The sequence below is a fragment of the Pelmatolapia mariae genome, linkage group LG3_W, assembly GCF_036321145.2.
Source record: "Pelmatolapia mariae isolate MD_Pm_ZW linkage group LG3_W, Pm_UMD_F_2, whole genome shotgun sequence".
In the NCBI taxonomy this organism is placed as follows: domain Eukaryota; kingdom Metazoa; phylum Chordata; class Actinopteri; order Cichliformes; family Cichlidae; genus Pelmatolapia; species Pelmatolapia mariae.
The window spans coordinates 36,522,782-36,534,908 of NC_086229.1; the positions used below are offsets into that span (position 1 = coordinate 36,522,782).

The 12,127-nt window shown below is 40.9% G+C and overlaps 1 long non-coding RNA gene and 1 pseudogene across 1 annotated transcript; one reads left to right on the forward strand and one right to left on the reverse strand.

Annotated features, from left to right (window-relative positions):
- Window positions 1-495: 495 nt before the first annotated feature.
- LOC134624431 (uncharacterized) lies at window positions 496-3,348 on the reverse strand. The gene is made up of 7 exons (XR_010093538.2): window positions 3,240-3,348; window positions 2,458-2,569; window positions 2,058-2,146; window positions 1,815-1,966; window positions 1,670-1,702; window positions 1,182-1,365; window positions 496-702 (listed from the first exon to the last, which is right to left on the reverse strand). It is a non-coding gene; the product is annotated as an uncharacterized LOC134624431 (long non-coding RNA).
- Window positions 3,349-7,550: 4,202 nt separating this feature from the next.
- The window catches only part of LOC135932693 (NACHT, LRR and PYD domains-containing protein 3-like), a 135,534-nt pseudogene continuing 130,957 nt past the window's right edge, over window positions 7,551-12,127 (forward strand).

The following is a 12,127-nucleotide window of genomic DNA, read 5'->3' on the forward strand; positions in this document are numbered from 1 at the left end:
AAAAGTTGAAAATAGAGAAAAACGGGACATATAAAATACATTTAACTCTGACAAAACAAAGATAAATAGTTACAAACTAATCTGAAAATCTGCCCCCATCTCACCTGTCCTACAGATTTTTATGTCATAACAAGTGCACAAGCAAAAACATGATACAAGCAAATAATTACCCAGATAGCAAGGAAACATTGAAACAATGTTGAGTCAATATCAGGCGACGTCATTGAATCAACGTTGAAGTGTGACGTTGACCCAACGTCACTCTTGCACCCATTTTTAACGTTGAAACAACGTCAGGTTATGATGTTGAATCAATGTTGAAACCTGACATTGATTCAACGTTATATTTTCTAACACTGTTGACATTGAAACAATGTCAGATTCTGATATTGAAACACTGTTGAGATATGGTATTGCTTTTCCACCTCTTTCGCACAGTTGCTTTTTATTGAAAAAAACAAAAAAACAAAAAAGGTCAATAGACATGTATCATTTGCAAAATACTTTATTAAAAGACAAAGTTTCCTATTTACATTTCTATGTTTCACGTCACTTTTTATTATTTACTCCGGGATGGGGATGGATGATGTGCGTCCTGCGTGCCACCCGTACGATCTGGATCATATCTGAGCCATTTCTGGACTGCTTGAGCAAAGACCAACTCAGACATAGAGTTCGCCCCTACCTGCTGCGCCAGGCCATCTAGGACAAAAATAGACACACACACAAAAAAACAAAGACAAAAAAAGGGAATTAGAGCACATGAATAAGCTCTTGTTAATTGTCTTCAGCAGTGAGAAAGTATGTAAACTCCTAGGCTGATAAACATGAAAGTCACCAGGCGGAAATCAGCAAACTGCCGCATTTGATTCCCAAAGAGCTATAAGCTGAAAATGTGATATGTCTTAGCATGGTGTGCCGTGTATCCTTTAAAAAAAAGAAAAAGAAAAAGAAAACATGGGTCCTCGGGCTGTACAAAGTGTACAACCCGAGGACAAAACAAGCCGAAGACCAAAGACTCCATCTCCAGATTAACCGGACATGAAAGTCTTGTTATTAAGAAAGACAAAGTAATATAGCAAAAAACAGACATAGGAAATGTGAAACGCACCCAGCACATCAATTGATCCCTTTATTGTTCACTTTAGGCTAATAAAACTACAATAAATGTTAAAACTTACCAAATATGCATCTGCACAGAGCTGTCTCTTTAAATGCCCTTTTTTGCTTTGTCTGGTCCTTGGTATTTTTTCCCTGCCCAGTTGAGTACAGAGGCCAGCTCCTTTGTAATGGCATAAACCATTACACGGCGGACTCGCACCTCCAGTGTGGTTCAGCAGCACCAATCAACGCAAAGCGTCTCACCTATAGACACATTTTATGAGATGGAATTAGCGTGTCTCATGTCTTAAATGTGTATGCAAGTGCTTGTGTGTTTACTTCATGTAATTGATGATAGAAACATGTCATTTAGTTTTCCCTAAAGCCTGATTTTCAAGTCATACAAAGAATAAACCAAAGTATTGGCAGTACAATGTATTTCTATTCCCTTTTGTTGGATATTCATTTGTTAGTTCTTGTAACTGCTAAAAGTGTTTACTAGTTTTTGCCTGTCACATATATTTGTTATACCATGTAAACTGTGAAATTCCAAGATTTTCAAACTTGCCTTGTAATAGTGGCCTCACAGAGTCTCTGGAATCTACAGAAAAAAAAATCACAACAAGATGACATTCAGGAGTATAAACTGGTGTTTTGAAGATAAGAGTACAATGATATTGTGATGCAGCTTTAAAGCTTTTTTAAAAGCATACCATCTATAGGGAAGACATCAGACTCTGCATGCTGGCGAGATCGCAAAGCTGTGTTGGTTTGTGCCGGAGTGGCGAAAGGTGCCGGGAGCTGGGTGGGGCATTATGATGGTTGCTATCAGTGGGCTGGGGGGCAGACTGCGGAGTGGTGAGGGCTGTTTAAGTATTTAAGAATACAACTTGTCAAAAAAGTTTCCTCGTGTCAGACACAGATATGTACACAGACACTAGACAGTATTTTATTACCTGGTATTTTCACTCGAGGGGCCCGGGGAAACCGTTTTTTTGTAGGCTGCTCATCCTCTGAGTCCGTATATGTGTACAGGGGATTTGGTCTAAAGAAAAGAAATTAAAAACGGTCTTAAGTAATTGTAAATATGCTTTTGGCATATTGTTTCCTAAAGTTAGTTTGATTTCTAACAACACACACAGGAAACAGAGATGTGCAAGAAGGTGCAGTATACAATGAATTTTTGAAGTGCACAAGTGTACACGGCTTTGCATTTTTAAAAAGTTTACAAACTTCCACTTTTTGGACTATATTATATGGTGATATTGCAGTATGCAAGCACCACAGATATGTATAAAAGACAAGATCATAAATTCTTAACAATCAAAGATATGTTTGTGAATAAAAAAGTTTTACTTGTGCTTTCTTTTAAGACTGGTCTGAGTTTCAGCTTCGGACTGAAGGTCAGACGTATCACAGCGTTCACGTGGATATCTCTGAAGACTGCGTTCTGCTTCGTGAAATGCGCCTGGAAATACAAACACAATGTACGGCCAGACATACATTACGTGTGGACAAAAGGTGCAAACGCATAGAAAAATCAGCGGTTTCAAAAATACGCTGGTACGTGTGGACGTAGCCTTATTCATTATTTAAGGCACAAACGGAAAGTCATGTACGCGTGCAACGTAAAGTTAGGTGCATGGGCATGCTGCGTGAGCATTCAAACTGAGTCTAAAGTTTTCGTGTGCGAATTGAAGCGAGTGCTCTCCAATCATCAAAAGTAACAAAGTCATTGAACACGTTTACACAGTTAACTTTACGTTTATCAATCATATATCACAGATTTAGAATTTTTTGTAGTACTAAGCAACTACAGAGCGAAAGTCTGGGTCAAGCGCCGAAGCGACGGCAAGAAGAAAGGAAACCTCGAAGCGTTAAAGCTAGCTTTGTAAGGGAATATAACAAAGAAATTATGAAACGAAAATGTTTTCTTTGTTGATATACTTTGTTCGCAGTGCAATTTATTTGTTGCCGGATTGTAAGAAGTAGACACAATTTCGGGCTCCCACATTTTGTGGGAGCAACGTAAATAACAGTAAAAAACTCGTTAATGTACAACATTAACGAGTTTTTTACTGTTATTCAAATGCAAACATGGAAATAATGAGTAGGGAAAAAAAATCATTCATTCTTACCTTATACTAATCGTGGTGCAGGCCAGTGCAGTGCATGAACTGATGCCTTCTCCGGTCAATTCCGCTGAGAGTAAATCAAATGTCCCGCTCTACTGTAGAAGACAATGAATACCTGGGGGGATGTACCACTGAGAGGGGTGCTGCGGAATAGTCCAAGTGATCGCTGCTTTAATTTCCCGGTCAACTATACATAAATTGCACGTAGACACGATTTTTTAAAGCTGGTGAACTAGACCAAGTCATTGATAACAAATGAACAATAAATCTACTTTCTCTGGTACTTTATACCCGATCAGTTGCAATGCAATTTAATGCTCAACTACAAATCGATGGTTTTTGATGGTGACCGGAGCCGAATGATCGTCAACTATAAATAGACGTTTTCTCGACGTTGTTGTTGTCACCTGGTCGACTATAAATAGATCAAATATCAATGACAAAAAAACAACGGTGAATCAACATTGTTACAACGTCTCTATAGTAAGACCGTCGGTTTACCACAGTATTTCAATGTTGTTACAACATTGGCATTTCAACCCCGACCATATACGACGGTTCGGATGAAAAATCAACATAGATTCAATGTCGTCTTGCTATCTGGGTAAATTTCATGGGTGCAATTCCTTGCGCATAAATTCAACAACTCAGCAGCCGCGCACACAAAGAACCCATTCAACCCACAACAAAGTTTTGCAGGTGGAGCCCAAAGAATATGGAATGCCAGGACTGCCATAATGAATTACTTAAATACACCATTAAATAATTAATTAAATGTGTCAATAATTAATTAAAATTGGAATTAATTAAATAAATAGTTATGACACATGTAATTAATTAATTATTGACACATTTAATTAATTATTTATGTATTTCACATTTTAATTAATTATTGACACATTTAATTAATTATTTAATGATATATTTATTTATTTCATTTTGGCAGTCCTGGCACCTGGCTCTCATCATGAATTAATTTTATCTGTCAGCCTCACCCATCAAACTCACGGGGCGGGGTTAACGCTGCCCATGCAGCTTCTCTAACATTTGATTGGTTGCTGTGCAAAGTAAGTCAAAACAGGTCGATCCTAGATAATCGATTGCTTCTGTAGACTTGAGGCAGCCAGGTATCCCAGAATGCATTTCAAATCACAGGCAGCAATGGTGGTGGTGTAGTTTTAAAATACCCCGTTTTTCTGTCACCAACTACACTTTTAACAGTGTTTTAGCCGCGAATGTCGTGCCGTAATCTTCACATGTCTGGTCAGGTTGTCAGCATAGAACATGTTTGCAAAAGTGCTCAGATGTTTTCAGAGATTTCACTAGCTCTGCTAACAGTCAGCATGCAGAGGGCACCGAGGGGGTTACGTCAACCGGTTTGTTTACATATTCCAGTCTCCGTGTTCCACATGTTGCATTCGCAGATTCTCATTTTCACCGAATGATCGTCTCTTTCTGCCTGGTCTTGTGTGTCTGGGCTTCTGTAACATAAAGAACGAGATGACATTTTTCTCACGAAACCAGCGATGAGCTCAACAGGCCCTCAGTTTACCTGCATGCATCCTCCTCCTCACCTGTCAGCTGTTTAACACCTGCTGCTAATTCAAGAAACACGCCCACGTTACCTGGTGATAGTCACAGTTTAACTGGGCAGCCGGTGCTCAATATAACGCAATGTCAGCGCATTTTTCTGCATAAGATAAGTAAATATAGTATTTCTCCCGAGCGCAGAGTTGCTGTTTCCTTACAGAGCACTTTATAGGCGAAGCCACTTTATCAGCGGCTGATGTCCAAACACCGCACACAGCTTTGAAACCTCACCTGAGTTTTAGCTCTCAGTGGTTAAACGCTGGACTTAATTCACTCAGGTTTTGTCTGTCGGGTCACGTTTACTTCGCTGTTTTATTTACAACTGAGCAAATCAGTTTGGCTGAGGCTAAAGTTACGTTTCATAACTGCATAGTTTTACAGACGTTTAATGGTTCACTGGCACATGTGTTAGACTGAACTATTCGCTTTTCTTTATTTGGTGTGTTTCGGATTTAACAGTGAATTTTGAGATTAAACTCACTTTTAAAATGTTTTTATACAAAGAGGAAAGAGACGGCGCATTTCCTCCGAGAGGAGCAGAGTTTGCAACAGCATGTTCATCATGCAGACTGCAACCTGGACAGAAATATTATATCATCTGTTTTTCAATAGTTATTAAACTGTATTCTAAGCACCAGCTATCTGCTAGAATTTATAGAGTTTACTTAACTAAAAATAAATGAGGTTAACATATAATTTGTGTGAATTTTTTTTCTCTCTCTCTTTTTATTCATTTATTTATTTTTTTGCTTTTTCGGTCATGTTATGTTTAACTGTCAAAGGTTCGTTACAAACTATGAAACACATCGTGCAGACTTCTGGATGTTAAAAGAAAACTAATACTGCTCATGAATGAGACTAAAGGCAGGAAGGTGTCCTTTAAGACTAAACATGTTAGTAGGACCTCCCTATTTATATGAAATAGCACGTGTATTTCAGTAATAGCCTACCGATTTCAGTTCATGGTGAACAGTCACACAGCTCACATGGGTGTTATCTGTGATACTCCTTAACTATAATTTATCCAAGTTAACTTCAGTTAACTCGGAGCGGCTGGACAACAATTTTACATGTATGATCTTAAAACAGGACACAGCCACTTTACGTGCTGGCCTCATATCAAATGTGAACGCAGACTGAGTCTACGTTTGACGTTTGCTTTATATCTAATCTTCCTCTCAAACATTTAAACAGCAGCGAGTCTGCAGCTGAGGGAATACAAACTCAAACTGTCGGAACAGGTTTGCTCGTTTCTTGCGTGGATTCACCTGGAACACCTGTTCAACCAATCACTTTCTTTCCACTTTGATCTGCGACAAACTGACGGTTCGTCCCTGTTACAGTGTTGCAGAGACTGCTATATTTTTGTGTTCTTTATGCTGTAGATTTCCACGTCTCTGGAATAGTTGGCAGTAATAAGGATGCTTTTCTGTAAAATCATATTGATATGACCCGTGACATATTCGTAGATGACAGTTAGATAGTCAGCTGGGAAACTCTGGGTTAACTCAGAGAGCTGAAGATATCGTGGATATGCTGACCTCGCTCCGTGGTATACCAACCCATGATTAATATTCACAATAAAAATATTAGCCGAACATCATGAAGTCTATATGTGTTTCATAGTGTCGAACAACCTTTGTACAGTTAAAGCCAGCAATTACTACATGACGGAAACACCAACGTTATCTCTTTTATACGTTTATACGCAGGTCAGGCTGATTACTGAAAAGAAACCCAAAGATCAGCTGTTAATCGAATTTATTTGCTCTCTCTCCTCCTTAAACATGTTTTTAATATTAGTTATAATTCAGAATTGGCGACTGAAACACGTAGAACACATACGAACATCAGGAAATAAAACCCCGATAAATATAACCTCAGTAAAAGAAGTCCGTGTTAGCGGGGATTATTACAGCTGTGTACCGGGGCCTGCTCTTTGTCGGCGGTAACAACAGCTCGATTGCTTGCGAGGCGAGCGGGTCTATCCCACGCTTTGCCGTGAGACTGGGCAGACATCTCCAAAATCATCGAAGCACTTTTGCAAAGAGGCTGTATCTTGACAAACCGACCACACATATGAAGATTAAACCACTACATTCTCGGCTAAAAAAAATATTAAAACTGTATTTGGTGACACACAAACAGGGTTTTTCAAAGTTCAGTTCTGCCGGTTGTTGTGGGCTAAAAACAATGGCCACCAGGCCAAAGCAATGTTTTTGAGTCGATCTGTGTTAACCCCGCCCCCTGAGTTTGATGGGTGAGGCTGACAGATAAAATTAATTCATGATGAGAGCCAGGCGCCAGGACTGCCAAAATGAAATAAATAAATATATCATTAAATAATTAATTAAATGTGTCAATAATTAATTAAAATGTGAAATACATAAATAATTAATTAAATGTGTCAATAATTAATTAAAATGTGAAATACATAAATAATTAATTAAATGTGTCAATAATTAATTAATTACATGTGTCATAACTATTTATTTAATTAATTCCAATTTTAATAAATTATTGACACATTTAATTAATTATTTAATGGTGTATTTAAGCAATTCATCATGGCAGTCCTGGCGTTCCATAGTCAGCTTGGCATTGTTACTGAAATGAAAGCTGTGTCTCAGATAGAGTTGATGTTAGTTTAACACATGAATGCACATGAATGATTTGTGTTTCCTCTGCAGGTGAAGGTAGAAAGTGTGTGTGAGCTGGTGTGAATTGAGCAGCATGGATCAGTGTGAGGACAGAGAGGAGGGAGTCCCTCCCTCTAAAAGCACTCTGTGTGGGGAACATGAGAGCCAGACCAAAGCTCAGAGGTGAGATGACCATCTCTAACTGTCCATGACTCTTCTCCATGTCACAGCTCAGCACTCACATCACTGCTCCATCATTATTCACAGGAAGAAACGAGGAACTAAACGCAAACATGAACCTCAACCCAGCTGTGTGTCCTTAAGGAGTGACCGGTCCAAAGGGCACCCCATTGCTTTTAAAGACCAGCCTGTGTCTCCTGCAGAGAGGTGAGCTGTTAGTAATATCACTCTCTCCAGGTAATACACGACATCACAGTTTTTTCGTTAACACATGGATTTTTTTCTTCCGCCACACTTCTCCGTCAATTCAACCAATAATCCACTGTCAAACTGTCATTACATGAATAAACAGAATGATCAACCATAAATATTACAAATAAACATATAAACTAAAGCTAGCAAATGGACAATAATGACACACAGTTAAACCTACCTCACTGGCTGCAAGTAACCATGAGGGAATGAGTTTACTTTAAAACGGAACTTAACAAAACACTTCTTAACTTCTTCTTCCGCTTCTTTATAGGTTCCTTTCACCTTAAACACCTTAATTGATCTTCTTAGTTAACTTACAGTTTTGCTTAACTTCTTTACACACACTTTCTTAACTTCCCTTTCCATCAACAAGGTGACTGTGTGTAACACAGAATGTACCATGTAACATTCCTACCCCCAAAAGCAAACCGTTCATATAATCAGGGAAATAAATTATATATATGTATCGTCTCTTGCCCACCGATGCCTTCTTGTTCCAGTAGCCCACTTCTCGTCAGGGTGCCCTGGTTCCTCAACACCTGACGTGCACCTTGTTGATCCGGGCAACATCTGAGCCGGCAGGCCTTCATATTTATCTGTCTCGCTCATATCTGTGGTAGGCTTGCATTAGCATAGGGGATCTGGATAGCGTAGTAACCACTACGCCAACTATCGGAGTTGCAGGCACGATGAAGAAGGTGCCTAAGAAGTACAGGAAGCTGTCCATACCTGAGGCCTTGGAAACTGCCAAGCAATGGCTCACAGCCTTGGCCAGCCGCTTGAGGAGATACACCAGAGGGATAGAAGGCAGGAGAATAAACCAGCTGTTCTCCACAGAACCAGCCAAGGTATACTCTCAGTGGCAGGGGAGCAATATGAGAACAGCACCACCAAGGCTGGAGACAGAACAATACTAGAAGAGCATATGGGAGAAGGACGCAACCCATAACGGCAATGCTCAGTGGCTAGTGGATTTGAGGGCAGACCACAGCGACCTCCCTGAACAGGGTCCAGTAACCATCAAAGTGGCAGATATCCAAGAAAGGGTCTTCAGTATGAAGAGTTGGACAGCACCAGGCCCTGATATGGTTAACACCTACTGGCTGAAGAAGCTGACTGCACTCCACGGCAGCACAAATGCACCAGCTGCTAGTTGACGAGAGACACCCAGAATGGCTAACTGAAGGCCGGACAGTGCTGATCCTCAAGGACCGCCAGAAGGGACCAGTCCCCTCCAACTACCGACCAATAACCTGCCTCAGAACCACATGGAATCTCCTGTCAGGCATCATATCGGCTAAGATGTACAGGCACATGGGTCCATGCATGAGCGGGGCACAGAAAGGGATGGGCAAGAATACCAGAGGCGCAAAACACTAGCTACTTGCAGCTGAGATTGCAGGACTAGGCTGACCAACCTGTGCAAAGCCTGGATTGATTACAAGAAGGCCTATGACTCAATGCCCCACACCTGGATCCTGGAATGCCTAGAACTATATAAGATAAACGGGTCCCTGAGAGCCTTCATCAGGAACTCAATGGGGATGTGGCGGACAACACTGGAGGCCAACCTCAAGCCCATAGCACAAGTCACCATCAAGTGCGTGATCTACCAAGGAGATGCTCTGTCCCCACTGCTGTTCTCCATAGGCCTTAACCTCCTCATTGAGTCATTAAAAAAACTGGCTACGGATACCGACTACGGAATGGAACAGTTGTCAGCCACCTCCTGTACATGGATGACATCAAGCTGTATGCCAAGAGTGAACGAGACATCAATTCACTGATCCACACTACCAGGCTATACAGCAATGACATCGGAATGTCATTCGGACTGGAGATGTGCAGTCGGATGATAACAAAGAGGGAAAGTAGTCAGAACTGAAGGGATCGAACTACCAGAGGGCAACATTGCAGACATAGAGGACAGCTACAAGTACCTGGGGATCCCGCAGGTGAATGGGAACCATGAAGAGGCCGCTAGGAAAGCTGCAACCACCAAGTACCTGCAGAGGGTCAAGCAAGTCCTGAGGAGTCAGCTGAACGGTAAGAACAAGATCTCGGCTATCAACACCTACGCCCTGCCCGTGATCAGGTACCCTGCTGGGGTAATAGGCTGGCCAATGTAGGAGATAGAAGCCACTGACATAAAGACAAGAAAGCTCCTGACCATGCATGGAGGGTTTCACCCCAAGTCCAGCATCCTGAGGCTGTATGCTAAGCGGAAGGAAGGAGACCGGGGACTGGTGAGTGTCAGCACCACAGTCCAGGATGAGACAAGGAACATCCACGAATACGTCACAATAAAGGCCCCAACTGACAGCGTGGTCAGTGAATACCTCAGGCAGCAGAAACCCAAGAATGGGGAGGAAGGCGAGGAACCATCATGGAAGGACAGGCCCCTGCACGGTATGTACCTCCGGCAGATAGCGGAGGTGGCTGATACCCAGAAATCCTACCAGTGGCTGGACAGAGCTGGACTTTAAGACAGCACAGAGGCACTAATCATGGCAGCACAAGATCAAGCTCTGAGTACAAGATCCATAGAGGCTGGGGTCTATCACACCAGGCAAGACCCCAGGTGCAGGCTGTGTAAAAATGCCGCTGAGACAATCCAGCACATAACAGGAGGGTGCAAGATGCTAGCAGGGAAGGCATACATGGAACGCCATAACCAAGTGGCCAGCATAGTGTACAGGAACATCTGTGTCGAGTATAACCTGGAAGTCCCGAGGTCAAAATGGGAGATGCCTCCCAGGGTCATAGAGAATGACCGAGCTAAGATCCTCTGGGACTTCCAGATACAGACGGACAAAATGGTGGTGGCTAACCAACCGGACATAGTGGTGGTAGACTAACAGAAGAAGACGGCCATAGTGATTGATGTAGCGGTTCCGAATGGAACATCAGGATGAAAGAACACAAAAAAGCTCGAGAAGATGTGGAGGGTGAAGGTGATGGTGGTCCCCGTGGTTATCGGAGCACTAGGTGCGGTGACTCCCAAGCTAAGCGAGTGGCTCCAGAAGATCCCGGGAACAACATCAGAAATCTCTGTCCAGAAGAGTGCAGTCCTAGAGACAGCTAAGATACTGGGCAGGACCCTGTTATTTACAGATTTGTTTGGAACAAAACTGTTTTCTCGTTTTTACAAATACTTACGAGTTCTAAAATGAAACTCACTAGGAGAAGGTGGCTGAGGTGCTACAAATTAAAAACAAACAACTTTAACACATTAAACAGTTATGTGCAAACGCATGTGCAAATGAATTGCGGAAATTATGTTATTAAATTTATGCCTACAGAGGCGAGTGGGAATTTTTTATTTTATATATATCTATATCTATCTCACTTATCACATTCAGCAGTGTGGGACTCAAAGTCGGCAGACACACACTTTTATGTCTTGTCTTCCATGATGTTTTGCACAAAGTTTATTTTACTTCATATTTAGTACTGTTCTGTAATATTTTTGGTCAGTTTCAGTTTTGTTTTTTACTTTATATTTTTACATCTTATTGCAATTCATACACACCTATTAAGCTTAAAGCTTTGTATTTAATCTTGGTCTGTAATATCCTTATGTCTACCTTGTAGTTGCACTAAACATTCAGATGTGAAGTATTTTTATGTATTAAATTATGGTGCAGTAATTTATTATAAGACTTCAGCTGTGAACTGCTTCATGCAGTAGGTAAGACATCCATCCTAGAACAGGCTGTGAAATTTTTTAAAAATCAGTAACATTATTTAAAATAACATAAAAATGATAAAACAGCCAGTTTAAAGACTATAAAACAGTCCTGATGTGTTCTGTAGTATGCACTCTGGCTGCAAAGTTCTAAATAATATTTAAATACTATAACATTTATAACACACTACAGCAGAGCATAGTTGTAGTCGACCATGGGCATTAGTTTCTTTGAGTTACTCAGAGTAAGACAGTTAGAGATGGAAAAATATTTCTTGTGACACAGAAAGTGCTCCACCTACTTTGGAGCAGTTTTAGGATCAGATCAAAACAAACAATTTATACACGAGGCAAAACAAAATTTCTGGAGATAATTTACACCGATACCAGACAGGTTGATGTCTTCTGTGACATCTACCATATCACATTAGGCATATTTAAAAAAAAAAAAAGAAAAAAAAAAAGATCGCATTTACCAGTCTTCTCTGACATGATGTTTTCTAGCATGTGTCGACCTTCATTTAGCCCATCAGTTACAC